The sequence below is a fragment of the Zingiber officinale genome, chromosome 7B (assembly GCF_018446385.1).
Source record: "Zingiber officinale cultivar Zhangliang chromosome 7B, Zo_v1.1, whole genome shotgun sequence".
Lineage (NCBI taxonomy): Eukaryota > Viridiplantae > Streptophyta > Magnoliopsida > Zingiberales > Zingiberaceae > Zingiber > Zingiber officinale.
The window spans coordinates 69,551,772-69,562,217 of record NC_055999.1 but is presented as its reverse complement, the minus strand read 5'-3'; positions in this window follow the sequence as shown (position 1 = coordinate 69,562,217).

Genomic DNA, 10,446 nt, shown 5'->3' with positions numbered 1-10,446 from the left:
TCAAAATTATTTCATTGGTCCAGTTATTTTTGCATATTTTTCACTAACTTAACCCAAGTTGTCATTGCACCAAAAAGGGGGAGATTGTTGGTGCGGTTAGCACTAACCATCTAACTCAGGTTTTGATAAATGACAATGTAGGTTAATTTAGTTTTGTTGTGATCTAACATTTTGACTGAGTGTGCAAGAGAAATCCAACTAGGTCGACAGGCCGACCGGATAGCTGGTGCGAAGCCCAGCTAGGTCGACCGATCGATCGGATAGCTAGCATGAAGTCCAAATAGGTCAACAGGCTGAACAGATATCTGGCACGAAGTCCAGCTAGATCGACGAGCCGACCAGATAGTTGGCACGACGTCCAACTAGGTCAACGAGCCGGCCGGATAGCTGGCAGGAAGTCCAGACAGGTCAACGGGCTGACCGAATGTCTGAAAAATGGTAAGTGAAGGTAAGTCACTAGAGGAGAGTGACTATGAGGACGCATCCCAGTTGAGGGACAGTAGGCGTAGGTCTAGTTTAGGTCCATTTGGTCCTAAGAGGACAAGAACTAATTACTTTATTTATCATATTTATGCTTACACTTGTCTTGTAGGGTATTTGAATAAACACATTTGTTGTAGGAAAAGAAAGCAAGCAAGTAAGCAAGCTGCCTTCGGGTGAACAGTACCCTAGGGTGCCCTTCATGGCTATGGAAGGTGCCTCAGTACTGTTCATGGAAGGTGCTTTCCGCCCTCCGCAGAAAAAATTTGACTTCGCTGTGGATAAGTGCCAAGGAAATCGGGATAGCTTTTGCCTCATTGGATGCGCCTTCCGCAGCTATAGAAGGCACCCTCCAAGCCCTTTATAAGGAAGTCTCTAGTAGGCACTTATACAACAACTACATACGAGCTACTCTGCGTTCATTCAAGCTTATGATTACTCCCGATTGCTGCTACGACTCTACTACAAAGCTACTGAGCCCGATGACTGATCAGAGGAGTTTCGGTCATGCTCAACAGACAGATATCAACACAAGAAGAGCTATCATTTCGATCCATAAGAGTGTTGATAACTTTGTCTTTGTAGTTAATTACTATAAAAGGGTAAGTGCAGTGTGTTGCACTTGACCTAACCTTTTTGTATTTGATTCTCTCTTATGGGAGTACCAGAAGAGGTTTTTAGTGGATTTCCCATCAATAGGTCTGCGAAACCTGGGCCTTATAGTAGGAGTCATCGAAGGTTCCGAAACAAGTAAAACCCACCTGTGTTTTCTTATGTCTTGGTTTTTGCTTTCTCATTTTTGTTTTTCGCTGTGTACTCTACTTTTAATTTTTAAAAGAAAACAAGTTTTAAAAACCACATGATTCACCCCCCATCTCAACCACGTCACGATCCAACTCTTTAGACTCGTCAATTCCTTTAGCTTGCACACTTGGTAAATATATTAGATCACACATAATCCAACTTTAACTTTTGCCAAATATCAAAATCTGAGTTTGATTATTAGTGCTAACTACACCAACAATCCCCCCTTTTCTATATAATGACAACCTGGGTTAAAGTTAGAAAAAAATAGAGAAATGATAATGAAGTAAAGTAACAACATCACTATAAATTTTCTTTGGTTATCTTATGATTTTCCTTATGATTTTTATTTATTTATCTTATGATTTTCCATATGATTTTTCTTTAGTTATCTTAACCCATTATCCTCTCTCTCGAAACAAGCAATACAAGTAAACAAGAGGAAGCAATCAATAGGTATCTAAAGTTATAGACATATATAATCAAAAGGAACTTCTAAATAAGTCAAACAGATAAAAAGTACAAGCATATCCAATAAGTAATATAAACCAAAGTAGCAACAATATCTAAGGCTCACTAGCTGATGGAGATGGAGGAGAGTGAGTCAAATGACACGAAGAATGTCCTTCATCTGCTCATCCATCTACTGAATCCAGTAGCCACCAACTCACGAAGACTAGCAATTGACTGGTTGCTAATTGGTCCACAAAAAAGGTTATGTGAGTAGTAGGAGGATGATGAGGATGAGTGTCAAGAGAAGGGATGATGATTCAATAATTCTTGGGGTTTTCGTATCGAGAACAAATGTAAGCTTTGTTAGCGGTGTCGAAATTCAAAGGAGTTAGGGTATACCAGGGAGCAAAGGATTCTTCAGCCATAAAGAATGAACATAGTAGGGACAAGAGCGAAAGACTTACCGGTTGCTTAAGGAGGAGGAGAGAAGAACATCGTAGGTGAAAGGTCGCCAGAGAAGGAAGCAAGGAAGACGAAAAGCAAAGTGTGGAGAAGAGCGACTGTTTAGGGTTTTTATAGAGTATAATTGAATTGTAACCGTTGGATTAAAATGGCATGCAATAGATCGTTGATTTGTACAAAGAGAGAGAATATTTAGTTGTGTCAGGAGCCGTGTGTCAGAAGTCATCTCAAAAAATAAAAAGGGAGGCCATGTGGCATTAACTCATAAACAGACATTTATGATGGAGGTGACAACCACATCATTCATCTGTCTATACAAGCCTCCGCGCATCCTCAGTAATCTCTTCCGAAAAATTGAACACGGACAAGCAATTATTGAAAAAATCGCTAAGTCCTCAAGGCATAAAGGAGAGTGTGAATTTCTGGATAGCTATAGTAGAAGGGATGGAGCGAATGAAGGCAAGACTTGGGTCTAGTTAGTCAGCTACGCCTCCTTTGACTAGACTTAATGGGGAAGCTAGTAATATGGGTTACGACAAGTGGCCCCAAGATGTGATGTGGCAGCTAGAGTCAAGATGACGAGGCGGTCAAAGTCAAGATGGTGTGGCAATCAAAGTGGAGAAAGGAGAACACCCCTTCACTTGGCTTCGATTAGTCGCGCAACCCTAAGGTTTTTATATCCAACCCAACCGAGTTACATGCCGACCGAGGAGAGGCGACCAACCCTTGAGCTAATCGAACCCAAATTAAGGACAGTCGACCTTGCGTACTGACTGAAATGATTGATTGACTCCGCAATAAACCAACCGTAGGTATGGTCAAGGGGAAAGCTAAACTCCCTACTTCGTATGAGTCTCCTTGTACACATTCGAGTGACCTTGATTGTTGGTCGCCCTAATTGATTTCTAGATGACACTATGTATGTATACCTGACAAGTTATAAAGAAGGACAAGTTCATACACCCCAGCCGTAAAAAAAGCCAGCTGGGCATAACACAGACCAGCTTAACATATTAACCAAACCCTTCTGAGCATAGCTTTATTTCTCTAGGTAGCCCATTATATGTCTGATCGAATAAAAGGACGACTAGGCCTACAGTACTTGGTTTCATATTATTTTTCGAACGAGTTTTGAACATGACCAAGGTGCTATATTATTCTCCGAACGAGTGTCTCAAGGCGGCCAGCTTAAGAACCAGCCGAGATATACTCATTAGACAACATCCTAACAAGACAACCGGCTTAAGGACCGACCGAGATATACTCATCAGACAACATTCTAACAAGGTAGCTGACTTAAAGACTAGTTGAGATATGCTCATCATACAATATCCTAACAAGGTGGTCGGCTTAAGGACCGGCCGAATTATGCTTGGCAGACAACATCCTAACAACCTATCATAATAACAACTTTGTGTCAGAGAATATTCTTCTGAAAACTTCTTCAGGGACCATCATGTCTCCCATTAGCAAACAAATTATAACAACATATTCCTTCGACAACCTCGGCAAAACAGAAGCTATAATATGCATAGATTTTTATGTCTGTATCATTTCATTATCAATTCAGTACTTTTATCTTTTGATATATTTATTTGATAGTAAGAAATATTTTTTTAGTCTCTTCTTTGAGCATCCCTCTAAATTTTTGTCTAGGTCCACCGCTGACTCTGCGATAAACATTTTTACGAGCCGATATGCTAGTTCTAGCTGTGGATCTTTGGTTGCTTCTCATCAATTTAAGGAGATGGTGAAAGCTTTGCATAATGCTAGAATTGAGGTTATTTCGGATGTTGTTTATAACCATACTAATGAAGCAGATGATGTCACGCCCCAGAGGAGTCTCTGTCCGAAGAAATTTCGGCAGCATCTCCCTTGTACGGCGGACAATCTGAAACTTTTCTACAAGCACTATATACCTCAGCCACATGCGGCTGGAATAATAACAATAAAAGAAAACAAACACCACGCAGTTAATATCAAATTCAGCCTCTGGCTGACACAACCACGCAGTTAAAAATAAAGCAGCCCACTTGGCTGTACCAAAACCAAAACATAAAACTACTAGCCGGCTAGGCTTACACAACCAACAACAAATACAAAATACCACATAACGACATCAACACTCCAAAAAAACAAAACCGGAGTACAGAGCTAAACAAACTGATACATAAACAAACAAAACATACGTGAAATCGATAAGTCTTCTGATGTGACGTGGGGACCAGCAGACAGGATGCTCCAAGCGACACCATAAATAACCTGCTAGAAAAATATAGAGTCCACGGGGTGAGTTCAACAACTCAGCGAATACCAATAGACATGCCTAGTAAGATATATCTAACGACAATAAAATACAACTTCCTAATCATATATCTAGGAAAGATACAAAACTGAAAGGTAACTAAAGCTGTACTCACCGAGAACTCCTATCCAAACAAAAGGGTCGCCAAACCGAAGTGCCTAAATCCATATGCATGTCAAACGATGCATCCAACCAAATGCGAAATAAATGCGAAACACAATCACAAGAAATAAATGCATCAATGCATATGATGTCAATGATGCGTCCTGGTCACCCCGCAGTCAGTCATCTCACACACAAATGGCGAGACCGAGTGGGTAGGGCTGTGACAACCGTGCACTCGGCCACTGCTCCCGATGAGTGACCGAGTGGACGGGATGCTGTCGGATGTCCCGTGACCCCAAATCATAAATGGGGAGCTCAATGCTCTCAAGTACACGATGAGGGGAGGAATCCCTGCGGCTAACACGTTGTGTCACACTACCCATGAGCGGACCAACGTAGCCAAACAAAGTCCCAACCACACCGGCTGAATCGACCACTAACCCATGAGTGGTGGTGTGCAGATCCATGTAATGGCGATGTGCTCAACAACAATGGAGTCGACTATCGCACAACATGCAATCATGATGCATGACACTAAGCATGGCAAAAACTGATCAACATAACCATATCCATACATACAAAATGGGTACTATAAAAGCGATGGTCACATACCAAGATCTAGAGTACACAGGTCAGATAGAATTTCAAAAATCCTATGTCCTGAACATAATAAGTATGGAATATCCTGATCAGCATAGAAAAATCCATATATACATAATATGGGTACCACAGTATCAGTAAGTCAAATCCACGGATCTAGGGTATACAAGTCCTATAAGGTATAACAACCTAGACCCAAATCATATCCCTCTTCCATAGCATATGTACCAACAATATACACAGATCAAAGAATCAGGGTCTAAACACCCGAATCATATATGATATACAAATAGAGGTACACAAATCTGATATGGCACAAAAACCTAAGTATCAGATAATCTAGATACACAGGCCAGAAACAACAATCCAAATCCTAGTCCTAACCTCAGTAAGCATGGTATGTCACTCTAGAAACTAAGATACTCATGGTAAAAAGATAATCATGGCAACAAATCACGAGATAAAATCACGGATACATCACAGGTGACAAACCTAACATGCTATGGATATCAAACAGTGACATACCAAAGGCAAACATGTTCATTGCATGTAGTTATAAAATACTATACATATCCAATGACAATATCATAAAAGATAAGTCAAGAGGTACCCGCCTTTATCTGTAGTCCGTGCCAAACAATCCTCACGTCAGAAACTATCGTCCCGTAATCAGGGTCCTGCATACACATATTCAATTTAGATACTCTAACAAGTATCATTCAGGTAAACTGAATATCAGGACCGAATAAATATACATATTCCCTTTTCGATTAAGGAAACTCAAATTGAATCAATCCAAAATGGTCATCTAAACTCCAACTATTATAACCCAAGAACAATCTCAACTAATATCATCCATTTTTATCAACTTCCCAATTTGAGTTGACTTACTAATGAAATTCAAATATGTTAATTAATCCATTTATTGATAATGATCATACTATCAATATCAACAACTAATTAATCAAAATGATACGGGGAAAAATTTCCAAATTCTATAGAAACACATTCCAATACCTAACACATCTTTTCTTCAACATTTAAACAACCTACTACAGAAATAACCTCCCTACTATGTTAATCTAAAATTAAATAAAACTCACCTCAATGTATGAACAACAAATCAAACGCACACACCCCTAGCAAGAATACCTCATCAACCACTGATCCACAAATTCGAAACCCATAAGATTTGATATCAAATCCATCAGAAATCTTGTAATCCAATTTTTAAGCTTGCATTCAACAACCTTACCTCCAATCCAGATGCCCCCAACAACTTATTCGCTGTTGAAGAAGATTATTGTCGGAGCTGATGGTCTCTACAAACCCTAGCAACAATCTTCCCAGCCACAGGGATCGCCACAGCTAGGGTTCTATAATCTAGAACGTCACTGATCCAATGACAACCACGGTGACAATCAGGCAGAAAAAGAAAACAAGAATCAATAGCACCAGCACCTTATACCTTCCTGTGACCGAGAGGGTGGTAGTGTCGAGCAGAGTCTGGCGAAATCGGTGGTGAAGACCAAGCTATGGCACAGTGGTCGACCTCGGCGCACAGATCAGGGGAGAGGAAGGCTCGGGTGCAAACTAGGGCAGAGAAATCGCGGCGACGCTGCTCGGTGCTAGGGAAGAAAGGATCGGGGAGAAGCGGCTGTCGGCAGAGGGAGAGTGGAGAAGAAGAAGAGAACGGCGCCGGTTAGGGCACAGGTGGTTCGGCGGCGTTGGCGCGCGGAGAAGAAGAATCGGGCACGCACAGTAACGGGGAGGAAAGAAAATAAATAAGAAAAAGAGAAAAGAAATAAATAAATAAATCTTTTCCTCACTTAAATGGGTAGCCTAAACAGGCTTTCCCGGACCCCGTTTTTATCCCCGTCAACTCGTCCGTACGAGCTCCGAAAAATTCCCGAAAAATTTCCAAAAATTCCGGAAAATTCCTTCATTCATATTCGCCTATTTTTCTGGTATTTTACATTCTCCCCCATTAATAAAAATTTGGTCCCCAAATTTCATTATCTACCATCAGCAAGTACCAACAACAGACATAAAGCATAAATGCTGAACGGTAAACAAATCACATACCTCCAATGAAAAGATGGGGATATCGAGCTCGGATCGTATCCTCGAGCTCCCAAGTAGCCTCCTCGTCCGAATGATACTACCATCCGACCTTAACAAGCCGGACAGTCTTGTTCCACAACTGACTCTCCTTCCGGTCTAAAATCCGTACCAGAATCTCCTCATAAGTGACGCCAGGCTGTACTGAAACTGAGATATCTGTCAACACATGTGTCGGTTCGGGTACGTATCTCCTCAACATAGATACGTGAAATACATCGTGCACTCCTGCCAAGGACGGTAGTAGTGCCAACCGGTAAGCTACCGCTCCAATCCTTTCCGAGATCTAGAAAGGTCCAATGTATCGTGGAGCTAGCTTACCTATGAAGTCAAATCTCTTCACCCCTTTCGCGGGTGAAACTCACAGAAATACATGGTCGCAAATAGAGAACTCTAAGAGTCTCCGACTCCGGTCAGCATAACTCTTCTGGCAGTCTTATCCCTCTGACATCCTCTGTCTGATAGTACGGACCAACTCTGCCTCATGCTGAGCTCTATGAGGTCCCAACAACTGGGCCTCCCCAACCTCATCCAGAGGTTGGGTGTCCGACAGAACCTACCATACAACACTTCAACGGTGGCCTTTGGATAGTCGAATGCAAACCGTTGTTGTAGGCGAACTTTACCAATGGCAAAATGATCCTCCCAACTGCCTCCGAAAATCCAATACACAAGACTTCAGCAAACCTTCTAGAGTCTGAATGGTCCGCTGTAACTATCCATCTGTCTGAGGATGGAAAACTGTACTGAAACAGAGCTGCGTGCCAAGGTCTGCTGCAGACTCTGTCAAAAACGAGACGTGAATCGGGGTCTCTATCCGAAATAATAATCAACGGAACACCACGTGATCTGATGATCTCCCGGCAAAACAGATTTACCAATCGATCCAGGAAATCTGTTCTCCGATTAGCCAAAACGTGCGCGGATTTGGTTAATTGATCAACGATTACCCAAATCGCGTCATGGTCTCGTCATGTCCTCGGCAAACTCACCACAAAGTCCATAGTAATATATTCTCATTTCCACTCGGGAATAAGAATCCGCTGAAATAAACTGACAGATCTTTGGTGCTCGGCCTTCACTTGCTGACAGACAAGACATCTAGCTACAAAATCCGCGATGTCTCCATTCATGTCGTTCTACCAATAGAAACACCTCAAATCTTAGTACACACGAGTACCGCCTGGGTGGACAGCAAATCATGAACGATGAGCCTCCGGAAGTAATCTCCTATAAGACCGGATGAGACTGATGTATGCAATAATCTGCCTCGAAAGTGTATAACACCCTCCTCGTCTCGTGTGAACTCGGTCTGCTACCCGTAAGCTATTTGGCTGCAAATAACCCGCAAATACAGCCTAGGGCTCTCGGATCCTCGTCCTGATCGACGATTGAGCAACCATGGTAACCAGTCTGTGACCACAACTCGGTGGCAAGCCAAAGTCACTCTAGACTTCCGACTAAGTGTGTCGACAACCACATTAGCTTTTCCCTAGGTGATAGCTAATGGTATAATGGTGATACCAATCTGTCGGAGATTAGGTTCCTTCTAAGTAAAACAGATATTTGAGACTCTTATGGTCAGTGAGAATCTCAAATGTAACGTCATATAAATAATGTCGCCAAATCTTTATGGCAAAAAAATAATGGCGACTAGCTCCAGATCATGTACAGGGTAGTTCTTCTCATGCTTCTTCAACCGACGAGAAACATAGGAGACTACTCTATCGTGCTGCATCAAAACAGCGTCCAAACCCAGTAGAGATGCGTCGGTATAGAGCACAAATTCGTCCTCTCCAGAAGGTACAACTAAAAATCGGAGCCGACACTAAACTCCGCTTCAGCTCCTATAAGCTGGTCATACAAACCTCAGTCCAAGTGAACTTCACGCCTTTCCTGATCAGGCGTGTAAGTAGCATAGCAATCCGTGAGAAACCCTCAACGTATCTCCGGAAATATCGAGCCAAACAAAAGAAGTTGCGAGCCTCTTATATCGACTCCGTCTACTCCCAACGGTAACAACCTCGATCTCCTGTGGAACCACGGTATACTCCTACTGGTGACCGTGTGTCCTAATCATCGTCACATAAGACAATCCAAATAAGCACTACTGATCATCACATATAGATGTTCTCGTCAAAACATCTCTAGATCTAAGCAAAGGTGGTGTACGTGACTCACCGCGGATCCAAAATAGATCACCACATCGTCAACAAAGACAATGGAAACCAATCTAAACATCCTAGGAATACCCATATCATCGAGTCCATGATAACATCTAGGCGCTGTAAGCCCTAATGATAAGATCAAAATACATAATGTCCGTATCACAGACATTCTTAACCATAAGATCCTCAACAATAAACAGATCTAATCACCAACGATATATAATCACCAACGAATAGAACCTCCAGTGTGAGAGCAATGCTCTATCACACGAAATACCACATATGTGGGAGCAACGCTCTACCACAAGAAATCCTCCATAGGTGGGAGCAACGCTCCACCACAAATAATCCAAAATATAAATATAGGAGCAATGCTCCGCTACAAACAATCCGCAATATGTAGGAGCAACGCTCCACTACAAACAATCCCTAAATATGTGGGAATCCAGAATATGTGGAAGAACTATCTATAACATATGGGAGCTACGCTCTACCACAACTATACATAAGTGCCCAAAGTACCTAACTATCTAACTAGAGACTGCACAAGATCTCTCTACCACAGATCAATGTGGTTAGCCTAGGGTATAACCACCCAGTAAGCAAATCAAAACCATAGTCAACTTTATCATCCTTCTAGTGGGTCGGTCACCCACTAATGGGAGAATTAGTTGACAGGGTAAAACAACCAATATCATAATGTAGACATTTAATATTCTACATTTAACATAGGTAGAATCATCATGATGCTACCAACCATACATCTGACACACATGCACACACAACATATGTATGATCGACATAATCCTCCAATTGGTACACACCAAAAATACTCACATCATAGGTACAAATCACCGTGATACCTCCAACAATGTATACCGAACCCGTGTGCATATATCATCGTAGGTAAAATCAACAATACCCCTCAAACAACACTCACATGACAAA